The sequence below is a fragment of the Lissotriton helveticus genome, chromosome 1_1 (genome assembly GCF_964261635.1).
Source record: "Lissotriton helveticus chromosome 1_1, aLisHel1.1, whole genome shotgun sequence".
Lineage (NCBI taxonomy): Eukaryota > Metazoa > Chordata > Amphibia > Caudata > Salamandridae > Lissotriton > Lissotriton helveticus.
Window position 1 is genome coordinate 1,783,747,477 of NC_136057.1, and position 14,131 is coordinate 1,783,761,607.

At 45.4% G+C, this 14,131-nt stretch overlaps 1 long non-coding RNA gene across 4 annotated transcripts in view; it reads left to right on the forward strand.

Moving 5' to 3' along the window:
- The window catches only part of LOC144752479 (uncharacterized), a 307,677-nt gene that overhangs the window by 99,286 nt on the left and 194,260 nt on the right, over window positions 1-14,131 (forward strand). Inside the window, exon 1 of one of the 4 annotated variants that reach the window (XR_013594116.1) lies at window positions 8,995-9,063. The exons of 2 other annotated variants lie outside the window; for them this stretch is intronic. This is a non-coding gene — a long non-coding RNA (uncharacterized LOC144752479). Of the gene's footprint in view, window positions 1-8,994; window positions 9,064-9,108; window positions 9,229-14,131 lie in introns of those variants that run through there. One more of the 4 variants, XR_013594115.1, reaches the window with a different exon arrangement.

Here is a 14,131-nt window from a genome sequence, read left to right on the forward strand (position 1 = left end):
CTGCCTGCTGGGGCAGGTTTGTGGCATGATGTGCAGAAAAACAGGTTGACCCCCTTTCTCAGCTCCTTCTATTTATTCTTTCTCTCGCCCAACAGGGCTCTGCTTAGGGCACCTCAAGGGGCTATCTTTCTGAAATCTCAACATTTCTCTGGTTGCCAGATCAGCCATCACTGTTCAAATCCTCTGCTGTGAATAGGTTTTTGAAAGGTCTTCAACAGATGTTTCCACCTTCACCCTTCATCATGCCTCAGTGGGATCTCAAACTAGTACTCACCTTTCTGATGTGCACTCCATTGAGCCACTGCACAACTGTCATCTAAGGCTCCTTACCATCAAGATGGCCTTCCTAGTGGGAATAACATCTTCCCGGAGTTTCATTGAGCTTCAGGCTTTGTCATCTAAGCCTCTGTACCTAAACATCTTCCCGGACAAGATGATTCTTCGCACCAGAGCTTTCTTCCTCCCGAAAGCTGCTACTTCCTTTCATGCAGGCCAGTCCATCACCCTTGCCTACCTTTTACGCTCCGCCGCATCCCTCTAAGGAAGAGGAGCAATTCCAACGATTGGACCCAAAAAGAGCATTGTTGTTCTAACTTGACTGTGCTAAAGAGTTTTGGGTGGATGACCAACGCTTTGTGCGGTATGTCGGAGCGAAGAAGAGGAAAGGCGTGCAGAAACAGACCATCTCCTAATGGACTGTGCATTAAAATATGCTCCGCTCTGGCCAAGAAGCCTGCCCCGAGGGTTTGCATACTCATTCTTCCAGAGCTAAGCCTGCGACCACTGCATTAGCACGTAGAGTTCCAGCCTTGGACATCTGCCAAGGACGAATGTGGGATACTCTGTACACGTTCACCAAGCACTACTGCCTGGACAAAAGGGTCCTTCGGAATGGGCATTTTACCCTATCGGACTTGCAAGACTTTCTGATCTGATCGGTTTGCAGACCTGCCTCCGGGGTGGTATTGCTTGGGTATCTATTCTAAGGTAAGGAATCTGCGGCTAGACGTCTCTATCAGATGAACAAGTTACTTACCTTTGGTAACGCCTTATCTGGTAGAAAGATTATGTAGCCACAGATTCCTTACCACCCCACCCATCCTCCTCGCTCTGTAAACAGATTTTTAAGGACAGGGGTTTTCCCCTTTCAGGCCCTAGTTTTGCACACCAATGATCAGAGTTATTTGAGCCTCGATGCTCCCTAGTGTGGAAAATAGCGAAAAGAAACTGACATCAGCAAGCCGGGGTGGTGCCTTTATAGGTTCCTGCGCACGTCACTTCCTGCGCGTCGGCGGCTGCTGCGCTGTGCCGAACGATGCCACCTACTAGCGCACAGGGATTCTGCTCGCAAAATATTTCCAGGTCCAGTCTCATGCCTGTGGATAATAATAAGGTATGGAATCTGCTGCTAAATAGTCTCTACCAGATAAGGCGTTGCAGAAGGTAATTAACTTATTCTTCCAGGAATTTTGCTGCTGCCAGAAGTAATGAAATGGTGTGGAAATTTTCCATTAAAGTTGGAGCAGCAGCAGTTTTTTCAATAGAGGGATAACCACTGCCCGTTACCAATAATTAGGAACTAATCCATGAGTTAGAAAATAGTTAAAAACATGGTTGAGGGGAGGATTAATTAGATCAATAGTATGGGCTAGCTTACCTGGAAGGCAGGGGTCTAAATTAGAGCCTGATTTGCACTGAAGGATCTCCATTCCGAGACTTGTCTAATGAGATCTGATCAAAAGTGGAAAGAGTACACTTGATATTAGACTTATGAACATCGTCCTTAAAGGGTTACATCTCCATTGAGGTGAGAAATGAGCCCTGAATGTTTTCAATCTTTTCTACATAAAAAGCGGCCAACTTATCACTGAGTTCCTTGGAGGCGGGAATCCTAACACGACAGGCATTCAGAAGACGAAGCTGTTTTACAATTTTAAATACTTCATGAGAAGAGTTCTCTGCTTTCCTAATAGCCTCTGTGAAGAATTCAGCTTTTGCCAACTTGTTTTTTTTACGGTACTCTTTTGATGCCAATTTGTCAAGTTTCAAGTTTAAATACTTTATTCGACAACATTGTCATAAAAGCTTTCATCCCTATCTAAGCATAATAAATACTAATCTAATAGTATAAAAAACATATTAAATAACATGCAGTATTGCTTTGTTGGCGAATAAAAAATCTTTAAAATTTTAGACATTAAAAGTATCATCACAGTCCAAAGGAAGTTCATGTAGTTCATGGGGGTTTTAAAGTGCGCGTGCGTATTATCCAAGCCCATCCCAGGAACTTGGCGACTGCAATTACAAGTTGAGGGGCACAGTTTGATTTCAGGACCCTGTAAGCCTCGAGACATCTCCTTGTGCCCAGGTTTTTGCATGCAGGTTTCAGCCATCTGCTCCTTGGGGCAGCGTATAATGGACATACGAATAAAAAGTGCAAAAGATCTTCTGCATGGGATTTGCAATAAAAGCATGTGCTAACGTTATCAGGGGACCATTTAACAGTAAAAGCATTTAGGGGTAGGGTGCCGACTCTAAACTGAAAAAACAATTTCCTATCTAAAGGCTTGGAGATCAAATCCCAGTACAATTCAAACATAGGGAGTGTTTTTATCTCTAAGAACTGGGATGTCAAGGCAGGGGATTGGCTGGAAACCAATACGGCATTATTTATCATTTCCCAGTATAGCTTTTTTAATGCATTCTTGGAAGGAAAGACATCTGGGTCGGTTTCAGACCACAAGTGTTCAAGGTGCAATTTTTGAAGTAGTTTCCTCACCTCTTTTAACCAAACTACTTTGTGAAAAGTGTCAGAATTGTCAACATCCAATAAGGCAGCAGCATAGTGGCTCAGTTCCGGGGTAGTTTTTATACGCCTCCAATATAGGAGGGGGCGGAGTCTAATCATGTCCTCAATCCTTTTCCTCCCCAGATCATAAAGGAGAGGAATGGTGGGGGTACTCTGTGGGACTCCGATTAAGCCTCGCAGGAATTTATTTTCTGCCGCTGATAAAGCCTTCAAATTGGTGAAGCCCCAAAGTTCTGACCCGTAAAGACATGCACCCAGCACTTTCATGCCGTAAATCTCCAATGTTGGCTGTATTGGTTTTGAAAATGAAGTTTTATGCTTCTTTGTTATTGCCCCTGCCAACTGATTATATTTTAACATTACAAAGTCCATATGAGATCTCCAATTCATACAAGCGTTCATAGAGATGCCTAGATAGGTAAAGGCGTCAACTTCTTCTAAAAAGGCCCCATTGTAGCCCATTTTCCCCTTGTATTTCTTAGAGGGATTCAGGTTCATAAATTTTGTTTTAGATGTATTTATTTCTAAGCCTCGGATCCGGCAGAATTCTCCAAAAGCGTTTAGTGTCTTTTGTAGGCCGCTAGGAGTCCGCGAGACCAGCAAGGTGTCGTCCGCGAACATGAGTACTGGAACTCGCTTCCCATCCAGTAATGGAGCATCTGTCGGAGTTTGCTTCAGAAAGTCCACGATACCGTTTATGTAGAGGGAGAATAGCGTGGGAGCCAGGACACAGCCCTGCCTTACTCCTCTCTCCACAGGAAAGGTTTCCGTGATCTCCCCCTGGGTTCCCCACCTTATCCGGGCGTAGTTGTTCTCGTGGAGTCTTACAAGCAAAGTTAGTAATTCCGGGCTTATTCCTAGATCCCTTAGAACACCCCAAAGTTTTTGACGGGGAACTAAATCAAAAGCGGCCTTCAGGTCAACAAAAACAGCGAGCAGGGGACCATTTAGCAGGGTGACGTTCTTCCAATATATAGTTAAAAAGTGAAACACTTGGTCAACAGAGCTGGTTAAAGGGCGAAAACCAGCTTGATAAGGCGAAAGAATGTCCTTGTCAACTATCCAGGCTTGTAACTTCTTTTGAACCAGCCTACCCATCAATTTTTGGGCGCAGTCGATAAGGCTGATTGGCCTGTAGTTGCTTGCTAGAGCCTTATCTCCTTTTTTGTAAACTGGAATAATTTCTGCTCCTTTCCACGTTGAGGGAATCTTCGCCCCCTGTGCGATAGCATTCCCAAGCCATACAAAATATTTGCACCAGCTATCTCTGTCTAATAGGAAAACGTCAGCCGGTATACCATCAATGCCTGGTGCCCTGCCTCTGGTCACTCCATCCATTGCCTCATGTACATCTTTTAGTGTGAATGGTCCATTGGCATAGAAGACCCTTTCTAGGGGAAGAACTACCTGTTGTCCTATACTGTCAGCGAATTGGGGTTTGAAGAAGTCAACCCAAGACTCTTTCGGGACGTGATTTTTTGGGCATTCCGCTACACCCCCTGAACCCCATTTTAGTATGGCCCAAAGCTCTTTCTGATGTTTGTCAGCACAAGCCTTCTTCAGTTCTAACCAGAAATTCTCATCCCATTGCTTTTTTGCCTTTACCTGAGTTTTTCTATATTCATCTCTGGCTTTCAAAACTCCCGTTTTAGACCTAAGAGCATTACTAAGGTTATGCCTTGCTACTCTACATGATTGGTCACACCAACCCTTTTTTATAGGTTGTCCATTTCCCTTCTTCTTCTTGCCAGCCTTCAAAAATAATTTCTGGAGGTTGGCAAAAAACTTTGGCTGTGACTCTTCAATTATCTTTTTAAAATTTCCATCATTCATTAAAACCTGCAATCTGGCAACTTCATCAATAACTAGCCCCTCTAGGACCTGCCTATCCTCTGCATTGGCCACTAAAGTTGCCCATCTAACATGACGAACGTCGTTTGTTAAAACAACGTCTGAGGTCATAAGGTTCCTAGCTAAATTTTCTGTCATGATTTTTTGTTCAAGATTGAATGTTAAGGACAGAGGGTTGTGATCACTCTCCAACCTGGATATGACCTGCATATCGATCACTTTGTTCCAGACTCTAATGTCTATCAGAATATAATCAATTCTACTGCTTGATCTAAGATTATCAAAGGTATGTCTACCGTGAGGATCAGAGGGAGTACGGCCATTTACTGCCCTCAATCCTCTGGATAGGCATAAACTTTTCACCTGAATAGCTACTTGTGACCATTTTTTAACCACTGGAATGTCCAACTGAGGGATTCCCCATTTCGTGTCTTCTTCGTAGGTCAGATCGTTGTCCTCACAGCCTAGAGGTTCAAATGTTGTATTTAGGTCGCCTCCTACTAATATATTATACTGAGTGGATAACTTCTCTAGGTCCGCATCTAGAGCAGCTATTATATCTGAGGGTATACCCCCTAGAGTCCCCCTAGCATAGATGTTGTATATTGCCAGCTTGCAACCATCGTTGCAAGTAAGCAGGATAGAAAGTAGGTCTCTGTTTGGAGTAAGATTTTGCTTAGTAGTACATTGCAGAGTTTGCCGTAACCAGATGGTTAAGCCCCCTGAGGGGCGTCCCCTTAGATTCTTCTTCGCGGGCACATAAAAGTTCAAGAATCCCTGGCGGAATACTGGAGACACTGACCATGTCTCTTGTAACAGTACAATGTCATAAGAATCTATAAAGTCGTACCATTCCGGGGTCACAGTTTTATTTTGGATACCTGCAATATTCCAAGAGATGATCTTGATGGGGCTTCCTCTTTCCATACTCCTCTTATTTAAGGGAGTAGTCAGGTTAGGGGAAGGTTCATCAGATAGGGACCTTACTTCAATCAATGTAATACCTGGTTGAGCAGCTAATGAGCTGTTCTCCACTGATTCAGTGGTACAACCTCTAGGATCGGGTGTCCTGCGGCCTGTTTCTTCTACCATGGTAAGACTAGGGTTCCCATGATGAACCTCTATAGTCTTTAGATGCCCTACACTCTTCTGGCTATCCAGTCAATCACATTGGCTTAATCCTGATATGGCAGAGAACCTATTTTCTAACGTAATTCCCCAGTTACTTTTGTTTGGTGGATATTTGGATTTTCTAGTGATGGTGTTCCATTTAGTTTTTAGCAACGTTGGGTTTATGGCATTTCCCCTTTTTGTATAAAAGAAGTCCAACGTTAGTGGCACAATTTCTGTTGATCTTCGCTGAGGGGGGTATATATTAGCTAGAATGTTTGGTAGGGCTTCGGGATCTGAGAGGTGCAACACCACGCAATCCCCCCTAAACTTTTTACAGCCACCTCCGATCCATTCGACCCTTCTAGCTTTTACTATTTCTTGTGCCAGTTGGTCCCTGCCTCCTGGCTTAAAAGCCATATTCTTGGATAGCCAATGGAGTGATTTATTTATCAATGAGGGGATATTCTCCTCTTGTCCTGGTTCTAGTTGAGGAACATTTGCTAGAACCAGAATTAATGGGGAAGCTTCTACTATTAGTTCTACAGGACCCCTATCCAGGTTCTCTATTTCGTTGGTATTTATGGTAGCGGGCCCTGCTGAGTCCTCAACCCTCGGGACTGGATTTATAGTTCCTATCCCTTCTCCCCCTTGACCAGGTTGGTGTGTGGTGTTTTGAGAAGTGCTTGCGACACTACCTGGGCAGACTGTGGCTTTAGTGTTTTTTGGGTCTACCATTGTCAAATTTGTATGGGCTGGCCTAGGTGTTTCTATTATAATTTTTTGCAGAAGCGATCCCAATCTAGTGACCTCTACTGTGAGCGAATCAATTTTGCTTAGAAGTGGTTTGGTGATCACTTTGATTTTGTTATCTATAGCATTCAGTAGCTTTTTGAATTGATCTTCGTCTAGATGGATTCCACCTCCCCCTTTATTCTCAATATCGTCACCATGTTTATCCTCTGAGGCAGCCTCAAGACATTTTTTCTCCGATCTAAGTCCGCCCCTTTTAGGTATATTTTTACCCTTGTTTTTCGTTATTCTGGGGGCTGGCACCGGTGTAGGGGCTTCCTCCTCTAGGGTATTACTTCCAACGTCTATAGTGCAGTCGGAGGTTGTTTCATTAATTTCGACTAGAAGTTGGGTCAATGAGTTGGTATCGGGTATTTGAAAAACCTCATTGCTAATGTCAAGTATTGAGACTGGTGGAGGAGTATTGCCAATAAGCATATCCGGAGAATAGCTAAGACCCAATGAGGACCTCCAATCTTGGTTGATTTTGGCAACTTTCTGTACCATGTAGGTTTCAATTGTATTAATTGGAGCGGAGGATGCTTTGGGTTTAGTCATATTAGTATCAGCAAAGGCAGTCCTTGGGGTGTCAACAATATGATGATCCCGCCGGATACAGAAGTAATAGGGTGGCAACACTTACTTAGTTGAGATTGAACAGCGTTCTTGGCCCTGCTCCTGCCTCTTTGTGCCGATGAGGGCCGTAGAGGGCCCGCCCTTTGCCCGGGCTTAGCCCCGGGCGCTCCCGCGCGCGACTCGCGGGGGCGAGGGGCGTTCCGTTCTTTCAAGCGCCTCCGGGCGCTCGTGCGGCGTCACTTCCGCCGCCGGGGCACCTGGGTGTTGTAGTCTGGATGGTCGGTGGAGCGCTGTAGAAGTGAGCGCTGCTAGCGCTGGCCGTTTCCCTCACGGCGTAGTTTAGGTGCTGGAGCGCTGGAAAAGGCGAGCTATCTGCTGTCCTAGCTGGCCGTTCACCTCACGGCTTTTGGAAGTGTCCCACAGGAGCTCCGGGCGCTCCGTTCTTTCAAGCGCCTCCGGGCGCTCGTGCGGCGTCACTTCCGCCGCCGGGGCACCTGGGTGTTGTAGTCTGGATGGTCGGTGGAGCGCTGTAGAAGTGAGCGCTGCTAGCGCTGGCCGTTTCCCTCACGGCGTAGTTTAGGTGCTGGAGCGCTGGAAAAGGCGAGCTATCTGCTGTCCTAGCTGGCCGTTCACCTCACGGCTTTTGGAAGTGTCCCACAGGAGCTCCGGGCGCTCCGTTCTTTCAAGCGCCTCCGGGCGCTCGTGCGGCGTCACTTCCGCCGCCGGGGCACCTGGGTGTTGTAGTCTGGATGGTCGGTGGAGCGCTGTAGAAGTGAGCGCTGCTAGCGCTGGCCGTTTCCCTCACGGCGTAGTTTAGGTGCTGGAGCGCTGGAAAAGGCGAGCTATCTGCTGTCCTAGCTGGCCGTTCACCTCACGGCTTTTGGAAGTGTCCCCAAATGCCAATTTGTATATAGCTTTATCATCTGGGCTGTATCTTACCCACAAACGACGTTCTAACTATTTACAGCATTTGTTTTCTTGAATCAAGTCCAGGAAGAACCACGGAACAGATATCGGTGTCCACGAAAAATGTATAGAAGGCGGAGGAGAGACTTAATTAGCTGCATCAGTGAACAAATGAATGACTGGTTGTCAGCCTCTTCGGGGTGATCCGTGAGTGCAGGATGATAATCCCTAAGGCCAAATGAAAAGCATGTCTATTACTCAATTTCATGTCATCCTAGTCCTGCCCTGCAGGTACATTTTTTTAACTAAATATCTGTGGATTAAAAGAGATCAGATAATGATCCGACCACTGGAATAAGGTGCTTTGTTACAATCAAATCTAGATTAGAATACACCAAGCCAATAGTATGACTTGCCTTGTGCATGAGGTAGGTGATAAACTGTTGCAATTTCACGCCATTGTACTTCACTCTACGCCGCTCCACTCTTCTACTCCACTCTATACCATGACACTCCAGCCCATGACACTTCACTCTTCACCAATCTACTATACTCTTCGCCACTCCACTCTACAACACTCTTCTCCACTCTCCTCTACACCACTATCTTTTAGCAATGCAGAACGGAAACCACGCCGGTGTGCAACATGGCTAAAACACATTGGCAAAACCAATAGCTTTGGCATAGACAAGACCTGTTGGCTTTTTGCATTAGGCGCTTCACTGTGCAGTGTGTATAAATGTAGCATAAGAAATCTGCAGCTGACAGGTGTTCAGACAGAGCCTGGGTTCGTTAAGAGGTCAGGTTGCCCTGGAGACACCAGTGTTTCACCATTCCTAGAATGCTCAGGATCTTATCACTGCCCTGAGTGAAAAACAAAACTGAAAGTAAAAACATCAAACACCTATTACGCCTTCACTCTCTCTGGTTTCTTCTCAGTGCAGCACAACTCTGCAATCTGCCAGCACTTAAGACCCTCCTTCAGAGCTGGCGATGCATGTTCTTTTTCCATTGTGCAGGTAGGCTCTCTTTATTCATCCTGCATCCACTCCGGGGCTGGTTCAAGCTGTGCCCTTTGACTGTGAATGGCGGAGTACAGAGCATCAAGGGAGCACTGAGGTGGCAGCAGAATCTAGAGCACAGAGGGAGGAGGAGCAACGACATGGGGTGGCTTCTGCACAATTGTAAGTTAGATATGTCTGTTCCATGGACTCCCCCCTCCATCTTTTCTGCCCCTGTCTCATCTGCCTAAGTATTCTATGCCCCATCCTTTACACCACTTATGCTTTCAGTCCCTTTCCTATCATCTCCGTCCTATGCTTTCTGTGCCTTTTCTTCATACCAACCGTGCAGTTTGTAGAAGGTGATGCTGATGCACAGAGTCTTAAAGTTGCCATATAATACAATAGGGAGGTGCTCAAGGGATGAATGTTGAGGAGGTGGTGTGATTTAAGGTTTGGAAATGTCAAGTTTTCTAGTCCATCTGCTTGAGAGGCGCAGCAACGAGGAAAATATTTCATAGGTCTTGAGGTGAGCTGTGGAATCTTGCATATTTGGAGATAGTTTGTCCACAGGTTTGCACTAGTGGCTCATTGCAATGGTGGCTGTTTTATGAGTGGTGTTGGTGACTTCCAAGTCCATAATGGCACAATTCCTTGTTTGTGTTCACAAATCACGCCGGAGCGAAAATACTAGGAGGGATGCTCCTATGTCTGTGGTGTGGATGAGCCTATCTCCTGTGTGAATGTGCTTCCTTTTAAACTGGTAACTAGGGCGTATACAGCACACTGCAAAGCATCCCTGCAAGGGAAAGATATACAGAGGTAAGCCTGGAAAAATACAACCAAGGAATCGGACGCAGCATGGTGATAAAGGATCACCTCATGTTGATGACTGCTGCATAAAGTGGCCATTTATTGGCTACATCATACCTTGCAAAGGTATTAAGACACAGTGCACAAACCACAGAAGGAGGGACTGGGAGCAAAAAAAAGAGGTCCAGTACCCATGCTCCCTAGAACATGTTTGTACAGCGCTCAGGGGTAACTGTTCCTGGAGAGGATTCCGGCCAAATATGCAACAGAAAAGGGAAAGATCTGGGGGGGGGGGGGGGGGGGGGGAAGAAATTAATTGTCTCAGGATGGATGAGTAGGTCGGGGGAATTTCCTTATTTGGAAAAGTTGGCCTCACGCACCCGTGAAGGTGTCATGCTTCATCATTGGACGTTTTTGCTCCTCGTGGGGCCGGCACTGCAATACCCCACGGGCTCCGCAAGAAGGCTCATTAGTGGAGATCTTTTAGTAAAAAACACAGTAGTGGTGAGTGAGAGTGTGTGGAGCTGGTGTGATAGTGAGTTCAAAATACCACAGAAGTGCCCAATAAAAGGTGGTTTTTATTCCTGGGTCCACCAGACAGAGTAAAAGCAGAGACCAAACTGCTGCTTTCCACTAATGAGAAAATCTAGTTTAGTTCAAAGATCAGGCTCCTATAGAAATGTGATTAGGTCCTTCCTGTAGCACTTCCATTTGTCAGATAGTGGTGGTGAAGATGCTGCAGCCTTTGTTCAAAGTGAGATGGGTCTTTTAGGTAAAACCATTCTCTTGTCTCTTTCCTGATCACTGGCTTGTGTCTGTGCATAGTCAGGAGCAGATAGTTCATATCTCTTTGTTCCTCTGTTGTGGGTTCTTCAGGCTAGAGACTACCCTGCTGTGAGGAGCATCATCACCCCACACAAAAGCTGTGTCTGCAGAATTGCAAAGAGAGATTCTTTGGAAAAGGGAAGCCACCTCGCACCTTTTTGTTGGGCTGCTGAGTTCTGAAAATAAAAAATAAAAGTGCTGGAGTGAAGAGCCACTATCTGGCCTCTGACTTGAGAGCAGTAACTCACCTCAAATGGGTTTGCAAACAACTCTGCTGTTGTGGACATATTGAGAGGGGGCTCTGCTGGAATGTGGTGAGAGTGTCCAGTCTCCGGCCTTGGACTGAGAACACAGTCCTATGGATTTCAGCATTGTGGTGGAAACACCTGGTCACTATGAGTTACAGGGAGAGTGGACCCTTTAGACGGAGCAATGGGCCAAAGGGAGAAGTCTGAATTCACTCCTCTGACAGGACGGCAGTACAGTGCTCGCCTGGCAGGCTGCCTGGGGTCTAGAGTGTCAAGGCTTGAGATCAGCCGCTTTGCGCTGTTCAGCTCTTGTACGAGGGAGGGGGCAGGAGCGCCAAAGCCCTGAAAATGAAGCCTACGCAAGCGGGCCTTGTGGGTACCGCTGCCACCGAGGTCTGCGTTAGTGGGACACATTAAGACATTCTGCCACGCTGCGTCATAGTGCTGTTGTAGGACTGACGCACCGAACCTCTTAAAATGCACACACACCCGAGCCATTTTTAAGTCGCAGGTCGGTCACCCCTAAAAATAAACGAACATTCCAGTGGAGGCCGTCACTGGAGTTTAAATGATCACCATGCCTCATCCAGCGTACTCGAACCGGAAGGAGGCCCCTTCTCGACTATTAGGCACCACGTTGCATGCCTACACCTACCGGTACACCACAGGCCTGCCGTTCACCTGCCACGTCTACGCTTCCACCGGCTCCAAAGTGCAAGTCAGCCACCTTAAAGGGCCGTGTTTTTTAACGTACAGTAAACAACTGTGCGTAGACTTGCTGTATAACCGTTTCTAGGATTCATTAAAAAAATGCTAAGAGAGTAGAAAATTAAAAAAACACAAATATATACGATCAAATACGTCCGTGTGTTTAATACCACAAGAATAGAATCCCGTCAACAGCCATAGCTCCATAAAAATGCATATCTCCTCACCATGTTCAAGGTGAAAGTCAAATAAAAACAAGTCGCACCGCTGTGACCTCTGTTTATGGCACTTTAGAGCAGTTAAAGGTCTGACTGTGTGGACCAGCGCACCTGCGGGGAAGGTTGAAGGTTTCCCTAACAGCCTGATAGAGCATTTCACCAGATACGAGGCCCAACTTTACACAAAGTCATAAAATGCTACAAGCCTGGTCACGCTGCCTCTGGGAATGGCTGCATTATTTTTTTATCAACCATTTTTAAAGGGGGGAACAACTTCCTTTAAACAAGTTTTTGTTTATTATCCAGACTAGGTTCAGCACGCGCTCCTGAATGCACTGTATAACTAGAGATCAAAGCTATGAATGCACTGTATAACCAGAAATCAAAGCTCTGAATGCACTGTATAACCAGAGATCAAAGCTCTGAATGCACTGTATAACCAGAGATCAAAGCTCTGAATGCACTGTATAACCAGAGATCAAAGCTCTGAATGCACTGTATAACCAGAGATCAAAGCTCTGAATGCACTGTATAACCAGAGATCAAAGCTCTGAATGCACTGTATAACCAGGGATCAAAGCTCTGAATGCACTGTATAACCAGGGATCAAAGCTCTGAATGCACTGTATAACCAGAGATCAAAGCTCTGAATGCACTGTATAACCAGGGATCAAAGCTCTGAATGCACTGTATAACCAGAGATCAAAGCTCTGAATGCACTGGATAACCAGAGATCAAAGCTCTGAATGCACTGTAGAACCAGAGATCAAAGCTCTGAATGCACTGTATAACCAGAGATCAAAGCTCTGAATGCACTGTATAACCAGAGATCAAAGCTCTGAATGCACTGTATAACCAGAGATCAAAGCTCTGAATGCACTGTATAACCAGAGATCAAAGCTCTGAATGCACTGTATAACCAGAGATCAAAGCTCTGAATGCACTGCATAACCAGAGATCAAAGCTCTGAATGCACTGCATAACCAGAGATCAAAGCTCTGAATGCACTGTATAACCAGAGATCAAAGCTCTGAATGCACTGTATAACCAGAGATCAAAGCTCTGAATGCACTGCATAACCAGAGATCAAAGCTCTGAATGCACTGCATAACCAGAGATCAAAGCTCTGAATGCACTGCATAACCAGAGATCAAAGCTCTGAATGCACTGCATAACCAGAGATCAAAGCTCTGAATGCACTGTATAACCAGAGATCAAAGCTCTGAATGCACTGTATAACCAGAGATCAAAGCTCTGAATGCACTGTATAACCAGAGATCAAAGCTCTGAATGCACTGTATAACCAGAGATCAAAGCTCTGAATGCACTGTATAACCAGAGATCAAAGCTCTGAATGCACTGTATAACCAGAGATCAAAGCTCTGAATGCACTGTATAATCAGAGATCAAAGCTCTGAATGCACTGCATAACCAGATATCAAAGCTCTGAATGCACTGTATAACCAGAGATCAAAGCTCTGAATGCACTGTATAACCAGAGATCAAAGCTCTGAATGCACTGTATAACCAGAGATCAAAGCTCTGAATGCACTGTATAACCAGAGATCAAAGCTCTGAATGCACTGTATAACTAGAGATCAAAGCTCTGAATGCACTGTATAACCAGAGATCAAAGCTCTGAATGCACTGTATAACCAGAGATCAAAGCTCTGAATGCACTGTATAACCAGAGATCAAAGCTCTGAATGCACTGTATAATCAGAGATCAAAGCTCTGAATGCACTGCATAACCAGAGATCAAAGCTCTGAATGCACTGTATAACCAGAGATCAAAGCTCTGAATGCACTGCATGACTAGAGATCAAAGCTCTGAATGCACTGCATGACTAGAGATCAAAGCGCTGAATGCACTGTATAACTAGAGATCAAAGCTCTGAATGCACTGTATAACTAGAGATCAAAGCTCTGAATGCACTGTATAACCAGAGATCAAAGCTCTGAATGCACTGTATAACCAGAGATCAAAGCTCTGAATGCACTGTATAACCAGAGATCAAAGCTCTGAATGCACTGTATAATCAGAGATCAAAGCTCTGAATGCACTGCATAACTAGAGATCAAAGCTCTGAATGCACTGTATAACTAGAGATCAATGCGCTGAATGCACTGTATAACTAGAGATCAAAGCTCTGAATGCACTGCATAACTAGAGATCAAAGCTCTGAATGCACTGTATAACCAGAGATCAAAGCTCTGAATGCACTGTATAACCAGAGATCAAAGCTCTGAATGCACTGTATAACCAGAGATCAA